Here is an 18833-nt window from a genome sequence, read left to right as displayed (position 1 = left end):
TCGATAGCCGAGGACAGGCGGAGATAATGATACTCAGAGGCTACTTAGTGTCTACCCTACTTCTTCTATAGGACGTATGAATACACGAGAGAGTATTCCGATTGGGACCAACGCACAGCTATCAGTACACGTTACGAAGAAGTAGTGGCATCAGTACTCACACTTTCACGAAAATTTCAGATATTTTCACCTTGGACATCTCGTACGATGTTCTTAAATCTACTGCCCATAAAGCGATCAAAAGCATTCTTCAATGGTTGTATGTCGAAAGAGAACAATATATTGGAATATATGTTATGTGTTCACAATGGCCACTTCAACGTGGAATACATAGTGGCTGTTTCAAAAGTATATTTATTTTAAATCGTGGAATATGTTGTGATGTTGACGACTTTTGTTAATAAAGGATGAAACACAGGTACTCAGCTGCACAAAAAGACAAACGCTTCTCTGTATGAATTATCATGCTCCGTGCCCTCCGCTGTTACTTTCTTTCGGAGTCAGCAGCGCCAGTTCGCGTTTAAGTCAGATATTGATGCTGCATTTAAAAAATAATTTACTTAATACCGTCCACTGAGTAAAAATGTCTGTCGGGGCCATTTCGGGAAATATCAAGCTAAGGAGGGAGTAGCAGCTGCTTCACGACCGCCACTGAGGTGTCCTTGCCAATGCTGGAGAAGTGACAAGTCGACGCTCTCGTAACTTAATAAGGAACAAAATAAAGCAGTATGCCTTTTCATATTTTTTATTGCCTACGTCTTGAGCATTATTGGAAGAATTGTGAGCAAAATAAGAACTGATTTATAACTGAATCTTGAAAGGCCCTCTTACAGTTAAAAATGCAATATTTGGCATAATATTTCTTTTACGTCCCCTCTCTATAAATTGGAGACAAAGTTAGTGAGCGTAAATTTAGCACAAGTGCCTATTATTTGGGAAAATTCGAAGAAGTATCGGCTGCTAGTCGCGTAGAAAATAATTCGTAAACAAGGCCAAATTTCTTATGAGCGTACGTACTTTTTGATTTTTTTTTTCTTGCAAGCAGTATCTTCCTCAGAATGGCGGAAACACACCTGACTTACTCTTTGACACATAAAATGTGAGTGAACTAAACTTATAATACGTGGCTTGAATGACTACACTTGCTTTCGTCATTGCAAAATCCGTTCTCAGCGATATGAGCGAAATGTCTACCTGTGGCGTGCGATCATTGCTATCTTTTTATCCCTTAATATTAACATTAGAAAAATATAATTGCATTCTTGACATAATGGGCGCTACGGGCACAACACATTTAAAATGTTAATTAGTTGTGGTTTAGCTCTGGTTAACCTTAGTTAAACTGCGAAAGCAACGGCGGGTCCTTCTTTTTCCTGCTACATTATTCCCCTATCGCGCCTTATCAGTGCAAGGTGCTACATTATTGGGGACGCTTAAGCTCATCCTTTAAGGGTATGACGCCAAAGCGTAATCTACCAGCCCATAAAGTCAGGTTTCAACCAAGCCATATGAACGTGGATGCTTTTCGCAAGTGTAACGAGCATGCAAATGGTTCTGGCAGGCTGATTCTGATATCACCCTCCTATATGAAAGGAGCGACCCGAATCGGTGGCTCCTGCCCGTTGCATAGAGATAACGTTAATTCAAATGTCATGGCAGGCCGACTACACTGAGGCGTTTTGCCTCAGTGTAGTCCTTATATCCGCGAAGCGTCACCTCCTCTCCTCTGACCGCGGAGCACACATCTGGCGGAAGCGAGCGGAAGCAGCACTGGCAGTCAAGTTTACTGCTTGCATGGGCAAAGCACTCTGCCCCTTATGAAAATTTGAGCGTGGGCTCTAATCTGCGCTATTAAATATAATCTTTTATTAACTAACTTGCGGCGATTTCTCATTTTCTCATTTCTCTTTTTTACAAACAATTAATAACGATATTTTTTATCGCAAGCCTATCGTCAGTTTTTCACATTCACTGCTACTTGTACTGAGTCGTAGTACGTTTCAGATGGCAGTGTTTGGAACGCACACTGCGCTTTCAGGTGCGCGGTGGTTAGCGCGATAAATATTGAGCGCGTGATTTTTTTTCTTTCATTAAAACAATTTTTTGTCTGTGATATCTCCAAAGTGGTGTTTTAAATATGGGGACGCTGCTTCTTAGCGAAAATTTACATTGGGAAAGAATGCAAGTGCACGCAGTGTACAGATATAGAATTAGCACTTCAACAAAGCGTTACTGGTGTAATGGGGAGATCATTTTTTTTTACCTTGCGTCCAGCTTTTTTTTTTCACCAAGATCGTCCATGTTATCAAATTCTAATCACTTGTAGTATAAATAAATAAGCAATATCTTGCGCTGCGAGAACAGCCTGTGTATTGTTCGCTTTATCGATATCGTCCACGAGGGAAAACATTGCTCATGGTCTCCAGAACTCGCGCATCAACTTCACGTCTGTAAATGTCACTGAGCAGGAGCGGCCCAGCTGCTGTAGGCATTGCTGACCCAGGAAACTTAACCTTTTCACGCGCAGGATGAGCAAAACTCTGCTTGTACAACAGGTACGCAAATAAGCCTTCCCAACCATATTTGCCTACTGCCATGCAGTCAAAAAATGAAACTCTGATTAGTTTTCAACATTACGCGCATATTTAAGCATACCGCGGGCATTCGTCGTGCTTCAACAACGTGTACTATGAATTTTCGGACGCTTAACACCTTCAATGATGGTCCTTTTCTCAAGTTTTTTTGTGTAACTTTTATAAGGCATCATTAGGGCAGATCCATAACAAGAGCGCGACAGACGGGACGTAGAAGAAAGGACGACAACACAGAGCGCTGTTGTTACACAGACGATACACAGACGTCCCGTCTGTCGCGCTGTTGTTATGGGTCGCCGTGCACACCAACTCGCCCAACAACTGGTATTAGGGCAGAGGAATAAAATTTCACTTCAAAAATATCGGCGCAGGGCTTCAACAAAGTTTTCCGCGTTTTCCCTCCGGTAGCGCGTCAGCCGTCGTCTCCATCGGGAGGTCCGCGATAGACGGTACCACCGTCGAGGCCGAGCCGCGAGGGAGAGTGGAACGGATAGAAGGGAAGTGGCTGGCGCTACTTTCCTTTGAGGGAATTTAGCACTGCGCTTACTGCAGTGCCAACTGACAGAGCGAGTGACTGCGCGCGCGGCAGCAGTGCGGCGCCGACGACGGCGACATCACCTCCTCCCCGTCTGCTTTATTTAGATGTTTGGCTATTCAGAATGAGATATACAAGGATTATTAACTGGATAGCGTTGTAGTAGATGGGCATGTAGGTGATGTAGCAGATCATGCACTTCATTAAGTAAAACAAGTGCATATACAAGAAGCAACAGCTAATTCTAAAACTAATGCTATATCAAATATTAGAAGCAGCAAGGGCCGTAGAGGAGATCGTATTCGCACAAACAAGATGACTTTGTGTTTTGAGATCGGCTGAAACGGTTGCTAGGCAACGGCTGTTCAAAGCCATTCGTTTCCACCTACCACCGGCTACGCTACGAGGCAAAACTTGGCGTAATGTTGTTTTCGCAACAGTACATTAAAAATATCATTATTTAGGCAGTTAGATTTCTCCTGGAATCACCCGTATATGTTTCATGAGCATGAAAAATTAAAACACGAGAAGATGACGCAGCGAAAGAGGCCTTCGCTCGCTGTGCAACCTTAATGCAAACGTAGCCGACATAGGCACGTATAACGGTTTGGATGTCTGTGCCACTCCACGTATACGTAAACACCCAGGAGGTTCGAAAAAAAAACCGCTGGAGTGGACGGAGCGCCCGTCAAGTAAAGCTTCCTTGACGCTATCTTGCAGAGGGAAGCACGGTCTCGGGGGGTGCTTATAACAGTGTTGATATGAAACACGCCAGGCGTACAGTTGGTCTTCATGACATCTGAGATCCACAGAGGGTCCGTGCTCCCTGTGCACGGCTTGCTGTCACAGTGGGGACTTTAAACACCGTTGACATAGTATTAGGTGCAATAAAATAGCTTAATAGCTTAAATATCTTAATAAAATTTCTTGTATCAGTGTGGCGTTGAGGTTTATTATTTAAAGCAGGCTGTGTTTCTATTTCTGAGGTATCGGGAGCTATGTTTCTCTTCTTCCTTTTTCAATACACTGAACTCAATATTCACTCAGGTTTGTTGCATGCATTGCTATTTAGCATGCATTAAAATCTTTTAACTTGACAACTTACTTGAGTGTTCGCTGCTATATCTCAACTGAGTGAATTAGAGAATAAGAAACGCCAATAGCTGTGTATTTAATTTTTCTACTTCAGACCGGAACTAAGTATATCTTAAGCTTTAAAGAGAACTTTAACTCCGCCTGCAGTTCTACTTGGCAAAAGCATTAACCTGATAATATACAGGTAATGAGCCCGATCCCGATCGAGGGAGTTGCATAACGGTGCTGCTAAAATGGAATGAAAATCGCCGCCTAATTCGGTTGAACGGAGTTTAGCTAACACTATGTTTTGCATGAATTTTGTGTTGTTTAGCGTTTGACTGGATTATATGCTTCTAGACCATTCTAATAATATATGACTTGGCATGGAGCATACGGTCCAATTATATTCACATTACTGATCATTAGAAAATAAGACGTTATAGTGTAGTGTAAGTACATTAGTTTAGTGCAACCGTACTACATATATGCTGTGCTACGATATATGACGTGGAAGTATAGCATCCATTTAGATTTTAATAGCCATTGACTACTTAGCTTGCACCTACAAATTTCGGTGCCCCAAAATTCTCCACCACATAAAAAAAATTCGCGTGCCGATGGAATTGCATAAACAGGTCTGGGGTGCGACCTGATCCCGGTGAACAACGCCGGCAACGCACTCCCTCACCAGAACAGGAGTTGGTCACCCTGGTGGAGTAATTGGCCGCAACCTCCCGTGATTAGTCCTATAAAACCCCTGCCCTCAGTCACCAGCGGCTGCGGAACAACTGACCACGGCGGCGGTCAGACCTGTGAGCAGCAGGGGGTGCTGAGAATTCCTGGCTCCGGTGGACAGGCCGCCATGAGAAACTGACCCTTGCAACGTTTAACGCTAGAAACCTAGCTAAAGAAGCTAGTTTAGCAGTGCTTTTACAGGAACTAGAGGGCAAGATATGGGATGCCATAGGCCTTAGTGAGGTTAGGAGGCCAAATAAGGTACATACTGTACTGAAGGATGGGCATGTACGGTGTTATCGAGGTTTATTGGAGAGGCGAGAACTAGGAATAGGATTCCTTGTCAATAACCATATAGCGGGTAATATATATGAATTCAAACCTAACATAAGACGGTTGTGATTACTGATCCCGAGCCGGGCATCCTGAAGAGTAAAGTTGAATGGGCCTTAGCCAGCCTTGCTAAGAACAAAGCTAGCGGAATTGATGGCATTCCAGCTGAGTTGCTTCAAAACCTCAACCATGATGCTGTTAACATTCTGCATACATTATGTCAGAAGATTTGGACAGCCCTGCAGTGGCCACAGGATTGGAGGAGGTCAGTTTACATCCCCATTCCAAAGAAAAGCAGTGCCAAAGATTGTTCCAACTACCGCACGATCGCGCTTATTTCGCATGCTAGCAAGGTGATGTTGAAAATCCTCCAAGGTAGGCTGCAGCAGTATGTGGATCGGGAGCTTCCAGACGTGCAAGCTGGGTTTCGCAAGGGCAGAGGAACTAGAGACCAAATTGCCAACCTTCGCTCGATCATGGAAAAAGCAAGAGAGCTCCAGAAACCCATCTACTCCTGCTTTATTGATTATGCGAAAGCCTTTGACTGCGTAGATCACAGCACCTTGTGGCAAGCTCTCCAAGAGATGGGAGTTCCAATTCGCCTCATCTGTCTCCTCAGGAACCTGTATGAAGGGCAAGAGGCCACAGTCAGAACTGGGCATTGTCTTACTGATTGGTTTCCGATCGAGAAAGCAGTCAGGAAAGGCTACATAGTGTCGCGCTGCCTATTTAACCTATATGCAGAGTGCATCATGAGGAAGGCCGGTCTGGACGAGTCTTCAGCTGGAGTGAAGATTGCTGGAAAACGTATCAACAACCTTAGATATGCGGATGATACCACTTTAATGGCAGAGAGTGAAGTGGAACTCAAGAGCCAAGAAGAGAGTGAGAAGTTTGGGCTTAAACTGAAGATTAAAAAGACAAAGATCATGTCGTCTTGCCCCAATCAAGTCCTGGAGCATCAGTGGACAAGAAGTGGAAGCTGTGACAGATTTTCTGTTCTTGGGCTCCAAGCTTACCTCGGAAGGAGACTGCAGCCATGAAATTAGGAGACGCCTGCTTCTGGGAAAGAGAGCAATGGTTAGCCTTGACCGCCTAGTAAAGAGCAGAGACATTAGTCTGCCAACCAAGATCCGTATAACTCTTGCTATGGTCTTTCCAGTTGTGGTGTATGGATGCGAGAGTTGGACTGTGAAAAAGACTGACCGCCGAAGAATTGAGGCGTTTGAATTGTGGTGCTGGCGAAGACTCTTGAGAGTTCCTTGGACTGCCAGAAGATCAAATCAGTCGATATTGTCGACCATAAACCCTGACTGCTTATTTGAGGGTCAAATTCTAAAGTTAAAGCTCAGCTGCTTTGGTCATCTGATGAGAAGAGAGGAGACGCTGGAGAAAGTTTTGATGTTGGGAAACGTTGAGGGTCGCCGGAGAAGGGGTAGGCAGCGAACGCGATGGTTAGATGGCATCCTCGAGGCACTGCAGATAAAGTTATGGGATGTTAGGAAGATAGTTAGAGACCGGAAAGCGTGGCGTGACATGTTCCATAGGGTCACAAAGAGTCGGACATGACTATACGACTGAACTGAACTGATATATGAATTCTATAGTAATAATGAGATTGTGGCAGCCATCTTAATTAAGATTATTAAGCGGTTTAAACTGAAGGTTATACAGGCCTATGCACCTACATGTAGTTATGATGACCAGGCAGTTGAAAGCTTCCACGAAGATGTAGAATCGGCAATGCGGAAAGTAAAAACGCAGTATACTGTACTAATGGGTGACATCAATGCCAAGGTGGCGTGAAAGCAGGCAGGAGACCAGGCAGTAGGTGACTATGGCATTGGTTCTAGGATAGGAAGGGGGAGTTGCTAGTTGAGTTTACAGAGCGCAATAACTTACAAATCATGAATAGCTTCTTCAGCAAACGTAAGAACCGGAAATGGACATGGAAAAGTCCAAACGGGAGAATAAAGATGAAATTGACTTCATACTGTGTTCAACCCCCGCCTTTATGCAAGATGTAGAGATAGTCTGGAAAGTGCGATGCAGTGACCACAGGATGATGAGGTCCCAAATTAGCGTAAACCTGAAGAAGGAATGCAACAGGTTAGTAGGAAAGACATCCATCAACGAATTAGCGGTGAGGGGGAGAGCTGAAGAGTTCAGGATCTCGCTACAGAATGGATATTCAGCTCTAACCGAGGATGGCGACATCACTCTAGGAGCAATAAACAATAAATTCAGAGATAGCATTACTGACTGCGCTGTAGAAGTAGTCGGTAGGATAGTTAGAGAGGATACGGGTAAGGTGTCTAAGGAGACGAAAGATTTGATTAAGAAACGCCATAGTATGAAAGCTTCCAATCCAACAGACCAGATATAATTGGTAGAATTATCAAAGCTAATCAATAAGCGTAAAGTGGCCGATATAAGGAAGTATCACAAGGAGAAAACTGAGAATTGTGTGAAAAAAAGGCAGAAGCCTTAAAGCGGTGAACAAGAAATTAGGCATAGGCAAAAAATCTGATGTATGCGCTAAAGGACAAGGCGAGTAAAGTCATCACGAATATGGACAAGATAATCAAAGTAGCAGAGGAGGTCTATACTGATCTCTACAGTAGCCAAAGTAGTCAGGACAGATGAGATTGGCGGTAGGGAAAAACAGTCAGACGTTCCACCAGTGACAAAGGACGAGGTTAAGAAAGCAATGGAAACTATAAAAAGGGGGAAAGCAACTGGAGAGGATCAAATAACTATAAATGTTTTGAAGGACGGGGGGATATCGTGCTAGAAAAAATTGGCTAACCTGTATACGCAGTGCCTGGTGTCATCGACGATACCGGAATCATGGAAGAACGCAAACATTATCCTTATTCATAAAAAAGGGGACGCAAATTACCTTAAAAATTACAAACCAATCAGGTTACTGCCTGTTATGTGTAAGGTATTTACTAAGGTAATCGCTAATAGAACCAGGACAACCTCAGACGGCAATTAAGCAAAGGATCAAGCCGGGTTTCGGAAATGGTACTCTACTATCGATCATGTCCATACCATCAACCACGTGATAGAAAAATGTTCGGAATATAACCAGCCCTTATACATAGCATTCATTGATTACGAAAAAGCATTTGACTCAGTAGAAACCTCGGCGGTGATGCAGGCATTGCGCAATCAGGGGGTAGACGAGCCATAGGTGAAAGTATTGGAAGAGCTATATAATGGCTGCACAGCAACCATTGTTCCGCATAAAGGAACTAACAAAATTCTCATAAAGTAAGGTGTTAGGCAAGGAGACACGATCTCCCCAGTGCTATTCAGAGCTTGCTTAGAGGAAGTATACAGAGACTTGGAATGGGAGCAGTTAGGGATAAGGGTAGGTGGAGAATACCTCAGTAATCTGCGATTTGCTGATGACATTGCCTTGCTAAGTAACTCAAGAGATGAACTGCACAATGTGATTGGTAACCTTGACAGGAAAAGTAGAAAGCTAGGCTTGAAAATCAATATATATAGTTACCGAAGCACTGGAACTAGTAGGCGAATATGTCTACTTAGGATAGGTAGTAACCGCAGATCTTTGCCATGAAAAGGAAATAACAAGAAGAATGAGGTTGGGATGGAGCGCATTTTGCAAGCACTCACAGATTATGACTAGCAGCTTACAAGTATCGATCAAGAGGAAAGTTTACAATAGTTGAATCTTAGCTGTGCTCACCTATGGGGCTGAAATGTGGAGGCCTACCAAGAAGTTTGTACTTAAGTTGAGGACCACGCCGAGGGCTATGGAACGGAAAATGGGAGGGGTAACATTAAGAGATGGGAGGCGCGCAGAATGGGTCAGAGAAATAACTCAGGTTACTGACATTCCAGCGGAAATCAAGGAAAAGAAATGGGCATGGGCAGGACATGTAGTGCAAAGAGAGAATAACCGATGGTCGCTTAGGGTGACAAACTGGATTCCAAGGGAAGAAAGGCGTAGCAGGGGGCGACAGAAAGTTAGGTGGGCGACTAAGGTTAAGAAGTTCGCAGGGGTCAAGTGGATGCAGCTAGCACTGAACCGGGTTAATTGGAGAAGTATGGGAGAGGCGTTCGCCTGCAGTGGGTATAGTCAGGCTGATGATGATGACTAATTAGCGGTAAAAAGTATGTCGTGCAGTTTGTCTAGTGCAATTATACTCGGCACAAGCCATCCAACCATGTACCATTTGAAGTTAAAGCAATATTTTATTCAGAATTAGCTAGCTATTTAGCAGCAGTGGATTCGGACCTAGAATTAGACCAGTTCAATTACAGACGACATATGATTTGGTGATGTTGCATAAGATCTCAAGTTTATAAGCCAATAATAATACGCCATGTTTTCTCTCTTCTCCCCTTTATCGCGCTGTAGGGATGGAACATCGTCACCAACTTGCCCAAAAACTGACCTTGTTAATAAAGACACAATTAATCAAGTGATATTACCCTCACCACAAGCTCAGGCTTGACTCAAAGGTTTGATATTGAGGTCCAGGTGTAACTTTCGCACTGAGTAGAGCTTGAAACGCCCCGGCACTCGGACATCGTCGAGATTCCTAAAAATCTAAGTGGTTCAAATCGATTCTGAGCTGTTCATTATGGCTAGCCTGATAGCCCACAGCATTGTATCAAAACTTAAAAATCCTTTAAAAACTTCTCCCACAATATCAACAAAGGCGAACAAGCGCTCCTAAGCGCTTAGCAGGACGCTTCTTGTCCTGTCAAGATGGCCGACGCAGTCTTCATCCCAGCCCATTGGCCGGTATAGGCGACTTCCACTCCAGCACTTTCTTATGAACTTCTTGGCCAACACGCCTAGAACTTACTCTAGTTTCTCTTTTAAATGTTTACAGGCCCACTTCTTAGCTATAGGACCAAAGAAATAGCTTCCTTACGGCAGCGGTGTACCTAAAGCGGCGATGACCAAACAGGCAAGCTTGCTGAGTCGAAGACAAATCATGGATCCGCGGAGAGGTGCACTACTGTGACGAGCCAGAGCCTCCTTCTTAGCCAACACGCCTGTTAATTGTTAGTTTATCGCGACCGCCGAAGGCTGCGTTTAAATGGTGGCGAAACGGAGTTGCGTCCGATTGCAGTGCGATGTCCGTTGAATGTTAAAGAACCCCAGGTCGAAGCAATATCCGGCGTCCTCAACTATGACGTTTGTAATGCCTGAGTGGCTTTGGGATGTTAAACACTCCAAACCAAACCAACTGTTCATTGATCTTGTTGTGAGAGAGCAAACTATATCCACGTAAGCATATGCACCATGAGTGATGGCACACCGGCATCTGGAGGGCGGCGACACAGGCTGTCGAGGATATGTAGCGCTTCTACTCGAATATATCCTTAGGACACTGAAAGCTCCACTAAACTCCCCTCCCCCCACCTCAAACATTGGGCCAGCTGTTCCAACAACGAGATTGTTCCTTTTATTTCAATACTGCGGTTGCCTAAAAGGTAACGCAGATTTTCGCGCTTGTTCAGGCGAAGTCAGAAGTAAGATCAGGAGCTATTTCACAAAGTGTAAACCGCCGGTGAAGGCGTCCCTGGCTAATCGCGCGTGAATTTCGAAGCAAATAGAGAAATTTGCTGTTTACCAGATCTCAACCCTCCGGGCGACGGGGCCTGCGACACATGCAAAAAAATCTTGCTTGGGTGCCAAACATTTATTGCTGGCGTCGCGTTCGCTAGAGTTTTTGCATACATGGAGCTCGCACCTCAGGTCGTCACCAAGTAACGAAGGTAACGGCCAACTGCTTTTAGGCCAGGCTCTTGGTTAGCGTTTTATGCAGCAGTAGCCCACGTTAACGCTCGTAGTGGGCGACGTTTAATGTGTCAAAATGTTTTTGGAGAACAGGCGCGTTAGGGGGATAAATGTGAAGTTACCAAGTGATTGCTGAGGAATGGCCCGTGTACGATTCATTCGTAGGTCTCGTGAGTGTGGCAATAAAAAAGCGGCTACTCTTCTTCGTCGACCTTGTCCCGTAGCGTCAACCCTTAAAAATCTGAGGTCACCGTTCATACAGAACAATTGATTTACGAAAACGTGCACATTCATTACATCTAGACTGCGACAGGTTTAACGCTGCGAAACAACCTCGATCATCGCTGGTATCATCCTTATAATTATACTAATTGCATCATCATCATCATCATCATCCTCATCAGCCTGACTATACTCACCGCAGTGCGAAGGCCTTTCCCATATTTCTCCACTTAACCCGGTTCTGTGCTAGCTGCATCCACTTGACCCCCGCGAACTTCTTAACCTCAACCGCCCACCTAACTTTCTGCCGCCTTCTGCTACGCTTTCCTTCTCTTGGAATTCAGTTTGTTACCCTGAGCGACCATCGGTTATCCTCTCTTCGCAATACATGTCCTGCCCATGCCCATTTCTTCTTCTTAATTTCCACTAGAATGTCGGTAACCTGAGTTATTTCTCTGACCTACTCTGCACGCTTCCTATCTCTCAATGTACTAACTGCAGCGTCATTGCTATCGCTACTATAATTGTCATACTGGAGAAGAATTACGACGTGCTTCTTACAATCTCGGGAGCGGCTCCAGTATCTTCCACGATCGATATTTAAGCATAGAGAATGAGGATGGGGTACTATTTGATGTAATCGGGGTTTTGGGCTTGCACTCTTTATGGCAGTCTAAAACGTCAGGCAATCACTGTTACAAGAATGCAAGACCTACTGGAATGTATTTTCGAGAGAGAATGCAATGGTTTATCGCCATACAAAAAGCTACTGTATAACCAACCGACTGATTTTCAAGGGCAGAGACTTTGGTTGTTGTTGCGAGGTTTTTGTTTCACGCGACCAGGCTAACACCGCTGATCATGATGTGCAAAAATACATGTAGTCACGTGCCCTTCATGCTGTGATTGGGGCTTCTTTTTGCGAAGTAATTTATGTCAAAGTCAGGCAAACAGAAAAAAAACGAAATTTTGAGTGTGGCGTTGTTGGTTAAAGCGGTCGCCTGGGGATCCGAGACATGGAGGTTCAATTAGAGGAGGCGACAGGATTTTTATTTTTCTCATGATTGACAGGTGAAGGGGGCACTTTCTTTCCCCAGTTTCTGCGGATGTCACAGCTAATTTCTTAGAAGCATCATCATTAAAAATGCCACAACCGAACTCTGTAAAACATCGATCACGACTGCCGCCCGCTCTCCTTCCCCCCAAAATTCTAGAGGGTACTTTGGACCACTAAAATACAATGAGACGAAAGCCATTATAACGCAGTGGATCGTAGCCCTCCACTATGGCACACCTATTTACCTCTCTTCTTTCACTCTCACCATTCTCCCTTCCTTTACGGTGTGGTACATGTGTCCGCTGAGAATTGTGACAGATACTGCGTCTTTTCTATCCTGTAAATCAATTTCAAGCTCTCGATGCCTGCTGTACTAACGCCTCCTAGACAACTGGGTCTGCTTCTGTTTGCTGTATGGTGCGGCGTTCGAGGAAGCGGTAAATGAAAGGAGCTGCACGGACGCCTGCACCTAAGTGATGGGGGTTCGATTTACGGTGGAGACAATGTTTTATAATTTATTTTTAACTCTCGCTCTCGAAAGCGCGACACCTCTGCTGACAACCTCTCGTCGACAACGATGAGGCTTTCACCTTAATAGCATATGCCCCGTTTAATGCCAGCACTGCTGGACGGCCGCCTTTGGCAGCCTACAAAGCTCTCTTAGAGAGTGGAGGAGAAATTTCACGAGCATAAAGCGGTTTTGAAGGAATCTGGCTCTATATTAATACAATGCGCACATTCACCTTTGATGCTTGCTTTCAAGATACAGCGGAGAACGGCCTTGGCAAACCAGAGACCCTTCGAGATTCTTATAAAAAGTTTTTGCTTGTCAGCGTTCTTTTTCCTTGTGCGTTTGTGCGCCCTGGACTAAATAGATCAAGGAAGAAAGCTGGAAGCGAAAAGAGTAACCACGACTGAAGAAAACGCACATACGACTTCGCGATAGAAGATTTATCAAGAAGCTTCGTGAAGCTATTTTTAGGACTCCTGAGCTCAGGTATTGCTAGGCAATAGTTATTACATCGCTGTTATAAAAATGGCAGTTCATGCTTTCCAAGAACAAAGTTTGAAAGCATTAGCAAGTTTTTGGCAGCGTTGGTTGCTGCATGGGCGCATATACGTTGACGTGCAATGTTGCACAGCCGATGCCACTTTTGCTGCCGCGGCTGTTGGTAAAGAACCGACGAGGACAGTCACGTGTGATCTTAACCGAGCAACGTTTTTACATTTCGTCAAGGCGATTTGTTGATGTCGAATATCGAGTGGTGAGAGGACGTCTCTAGAGCATTGCTCGAATATCTCTGTAGAGCACTTCGGTGAAGACCAAGTCAATATCATATATCAGGTTGCCCCAGATAGATTTCATTGAGACTAGGTTTACACACGCCAAAGCCTTGCCAGTTTTTGCAGGATCGTCTTTGAATCCCATTAGACATGTTTCGCTGTCATTAATATACGCAGTTCCTTTATCAAAGCTAAAGCCCTAAAACTATCACATGGTCTCCTTATTACTTTGTCACCATCTGAACCCTGGTCCTAGCACTTTCTAACACCTTCATATTTTGTAATCCAGCCTGTCTACCCTTCACTGAAACAAACGCGGCGGCGCCGTGACTGTGATGTTACATACTCGCTTTCTACAAGGTATTTCTGGCGAATACGCTCTGACGGACTTTTTATCGGGGATGTAGTTTTCTGGTCATGAAGAGGCACTGGTACATCGCTAAAATCGCTTACTGAGGCCGATAAAGCTAGCTAATTTAAAATATTGGCTTTCGGTAGGTTTATAATGCTCAGCTTCGTTTATATGATAAAAAACGACTGATTTTACAGATTTTAAAAATGATTTATTTTTCTCTGAAGTTCGTCTGACCAAGGTGAACGTTAGCAATGTCCTAAAGCGCTTGCTTGTGGCAGTCTCTGCAATCACCTTAGACCAAAGCAAAGACGCGAAAAAAAAGTGTTCATGCAATGTCTTCAATCTACACTGTGTGAAATAGAGACGTAGTGGAAAGGCTTTGCAACACCAAATTTGGAGCAGGTGCCTCATCATTTAAATAACTTCGCTGGGAAAGCTCGTAGGTGGTAGTAAATCGCTTTATGATAGCACATGTGGGAATTCCTACGTTTATGTAAGGTGTGTCTCAACACAAAATCAGCGCCTTTTCACCCTGTGTGAAAGTAATAAAACCGAAGTATTTTTCCAGCGCGCTTAAAGGTTTATGCTCAGCAATGAAGGCAAGAAGGATCTATCCGAACATAAGGTCAGGGTGCAACCTAAAGCCGTCATTTCTAAAAGGCATGTGGAAATCATAGACGTACTTAGAAAAGCAGCCCAGGTTCCATAGCGGTGCCATCTACAGAATATTATTTACGGAAACGCCCCGACAACTCTAATTTTCCTTCTCCCTCTGTGCCTAAGCTAACAAATATATGTTGCTTTAAAGGGTTACAAGTGTATAAATGTAGCCCTTTCACGTAAAAACTGGGTCTTTTGTACTACCAAGAGTGCTTGCAAACACAAATTTGCTTGACCGCTTTGCAGATTTTTGCCCCTCAGGTGTAGTCGAAGCCATTTTCATTTGATGTCGCACAAAAGTTTCCTGTGGAGAATAGCATTATTCACATCAAGACGCTCATCATAATTAAACTTGTTGCCTACTTGCTCACTGAATGCAGTTGTGTTATAAGTTCGAAGTCAGAGGACACTTCATATCATCATAAGTTGTTTTAAATTTGACAAGAAAACATTTACCATACAATTTTTGTACGCATAGCAAAATGTCTGAGCAGGACCTCCTCCATTGTATCGCTTTCACCCATAAAGCCGGTGCATGATGAGCTCAGAACAGGGCTGCACCTGCGTAGAAATAAGAGAAAAGAGAACTGCCGTAAAGAAATTACATGCCCAGATTAAAAAGTTATATTTAGGATTGTTTGTCTGCTTAGGGGGAAATCTCTTCTTTCCTACCTGTTATGGTAGTAGTTTCTTTGGCAATATTGTTATCATTTTGTTGTAGTGGGGCATTTAGAGTAATAATATTAGAGCTCTTTTATTAGAAGGACAACTCTCACTGATCAGCCAGCCCTTAAAACACACCCTTGAAACGATACGGCACGCCTAGTTTGGTCGATACGTGCTTCAGCAGAGCGCTCGTTCGCGTGTAACATTCGTTGCCACTGCCGTTTGTAAGCATGTTTAACGAATAGACCAATTCCACCGTGGCTGTGATTTGTTGATGAAATTACGAAAATGTGAGGCTGCAGTAAAAATGTTTAAGCGTTGCCTATAATCCAGAATTATCCTTTTGAGCACATGCTTGAGTCTTTTTCGTTGGCTTTGGAGCTTTCCAGGAAAAAACATCGCTCCGATTTATCATTTATCCTCAAGGATGTGGAAATGAGGACCTGCCAAAAGGAGCAGACATAAATGACAAAAATATCAATGACACTTTCCGTTCACTAATCTTTGAATGCGACTCCGGCGAGCTCTGTGATCACGAAGAAATGCCAAATAGTCGATGACACTATTTTTTTGTTCCGTATAAGCGCCTGCCCAGTTTTACCAACTGATCCGTCTTGTTGTGGTATTCCTAAGAAAAATGTATATTTGAGATTGCGACACAAGCACGGCTAGGAGCATGACCGGAGCCACGAAAAACCACAGTTTTAATTACAGTATTTATTTTCTGCATAGGTGAATTGATGCATAATGATCTTGCAAGGTTTTAAGCGCATATGCACGAAGTTGACGTGAAACAACACAAGCACTAACAAGCTCTATCTGTGAAATGTCTTCATTTTAGAATATCACACCTGACACAAGACGAAGTGTTAATTTCTCTCTTCAGGTAAGTGAAAGCAGAGCTTTTGGATCATACCAGTTGCAAAACTGCGCTTCAAAAATTGACGAATTTTTTTTTTCGCATTTTTCGGGTGTCTATAAAATATTGCTGCGCCATCTCGAAGCGTTCAATACAAGCATTTAGCTATTGGCGCTGTTGATTTTGTGAAATCAAATTGTTCTCTCCTCTTGTCTATCTTAATTATATGGCTGGTATCCTAATTATTTTTGCTGCTGAAAGTCTTCATCTAATTTTTCTTTCCACAATGGTTGTGCTTTTATACAGAATCAGAACATTTGGTATTTAGACGCAGTTTCCTTTAAGGGCCGCGGGTGCCGCCACAATGCGTAAGCACCCGAATTTTGACCAATCAAAACCGCCGTTGTTTTGATACATGGGCCCCATGGGAAGTTTCGCAACTGCTAGTATTGAGGAGCTCTGAGGGAAACTAAAATCAAAGCATGGTAAAACGTCGGAACGCCTGACGCCCATTCAGTATTTTTGTCCCTTTAACTTGTGGAACACTTCAAGTTATGAATTTTGTTGATATGAATTTATATTCATAACACATCCCGTTCTGAAAATCATTATAAATTTTGACGAGTTCAGTATTGGCAACAGACCCGCCATGGTGGTGCAAAGGTTCGGGAGCTTAACTTCTGCGCCGAAGGACGAGGGACTGTACCACGGCAGCGGCGGCAGCTTTTCGATGGAGGCAAAAGGCAAGGCGCCCGTGTGCTTTGCGATGTCTGTGCAAGTTAAAGAACCCCAGGTTTCCGAAATATCCGGAGCTCTCCACTACGGCGTCACTCATAGCCTGGGTTGCTTTGGGACCTAAAACCCCACTAACCAAACCATCATGTTACAAAACCCGATTCCTAATGCTCCGAAATGCAAGTTTTGAAGACAACTACGCGTTATCTTCAGGCACATAAGGTAAATATATTTTGAAATCACAATACAACAAAAGCTGAGAGCATCGATGGCGGCAGCTGGGAATCTGAATATCCCTTTATAGCACGAACAACTAAAAAGGGTCAAAGCTTGTATGTTGGTGTCGTGCAGACAGTGAAGAAAAAAATGTGCTGTATTTGCTGTCCCGAAAATGCCTTTTGTTGGGATCTGAAAGCTACTATTTGCCAATCACAATCCAGACTCAGGAGTGAATTCTGAGTTAACTGTTGTAATTTTGCATGAAACTTTAGGAAGGCGCCTAAGGTTCGCGTTTAAAAGTATCACCCGATAGCATTTCCATTACACGGACGATGTTCTGCGCCTTTATATATATATATTTGTATATTTTTCTCTTATAACCTGCCGGGCGATGACGTTACCGGTAAGCTCAGACGCCGCTTCTTGAAATTTGATGCGTCCTTGTGCGCGTTCTTTTTGTTCTCGATGCAACGCCACAATACACAAGCTTCACCTACAAAGCAATTGCGCGATGTTGTTTCGCATAATCGGATGACGTTTTTTGCGTTTATTATTCTTTTTTCCTTATATTTTGGCAGTATTCTTTTCACCGATACTTAGCATCAGGAGTCATCGCCTTTCCATTCTGAGCATGGTGACTCTTTAAACACATATATCATTTTTCATTTGTTATATATTTTGTTTTGTTTGGTTTGTGGGGTTTAATGTCCCGAAGCGACTCAGGCTATAAGACGCCGTAGGGGAGGACTCCGGAAATTTCGACCACCTGAGGTTTTTAACGTGCACTGACAGCGCACAGCATACGAGCGCCTTGCTTTTCACCTCCATCGAAAAGCGGCTAAGTCCGGGATACGATCCCTCAAACTTGAGCACATGAGCGACGTAACTTCTGCAACACACCGGCGGGTGTTAGTGATACAGTCTTACCTCTCGAGCTGCATGCGGCCAGCCTCCTTGTTGAGCGCCGACTCTGGGTTGGGGGCGATGAGCAGGCACTTGAGTGTGAGCAGGATCTGCTTGAGGCACAGGTCTAGCTTACAGTCCTTCTTCAGGGTGTTGACGCAGACTTCCGCTGATGGAACGGCAACGTTCGGGTGGCACATGCGCGTCGTGAAGAAACCCCGTGGCGGCGACGCCGGGAAGTCCTTCGGCAGCACCATGCGCAGTTTGAAGACACCGCCAGCGTAGGGGGTGTCCCAAAGTCCCTCGAAAGTGGCCTCAATGTCAGTAACGTCCTCTTCGCTGACGATGACCCAGATTCCCTCGGGTGGCTGACGAACCAGCTCGCAGAGCTCCCGCGACACCTGCCGCAGACCCTGCGGTGGAACGTTTTCGACGTTCGAGCCACTGGACATGTTGAAATCCCCCAACCAACACACGACGATCTGTTTCGGGACAAGCACCGAAGGTACAGCTAGCAGCACATCGTCGGACAAACGGCCAGCACCGCCTGGCACGGCGGTCATCTCGCCACTACTTTTCAACGTGGCTATGATCGGACTCGCGAGACAACTCGTGAAGATCGAAGGCCTCCAGTACGCCATGTACGCTGACAACTTCACCATCTCGGTTACCTCCGGGTCACTCGGCCCGAAAGAAGAAAGACGGCAAGCAGCGGCTACCTGCGTGGAAGGGTATGTCCATGCACGAGGCCTCGCCTGCTCCACAGAAACATCCGAACTCCTGCGAGTTCTTAAAGCCAAACACAAGG

General features: G+C 44.4%; 1 pseudogene; it reads right to left on the bottom strand.

The window, feature by feature from the left end:
- Positions 1-18045: 18045 nt before the first annotated feature.
- LOC146172469 (ubiquitin-conjugating enzyme E2 S pseudogene) lies at positions 18046-18477 on the bottom strand (annotated as a pseudogene).
- Between the last annotated feature and the right edge of the window lie 356 nt (positions 18478-18833).

This window comes from Amblyomma maculatum, unplaced genomic scaffold, assembly GCF_055883805.1.
Source record: "Amblyomma maculatum isolate TAMU_Amacu unplaced genomic scaffold, ASM5588380v1 scaffold_13, whole genome shotgun sequence".
Taxonomy (NCBI): domain Eukaryota; kingdom Metazoa; phylum Arthropoda; class Arachnida; order Ixodida; family Ixodidae; genus Amblyomma; species Amblyomma maculatum.
Note: the sequence above shows the minus strand (reverse complement) of the source record. Positions and strands in the feature narration are given on the sequence as shown.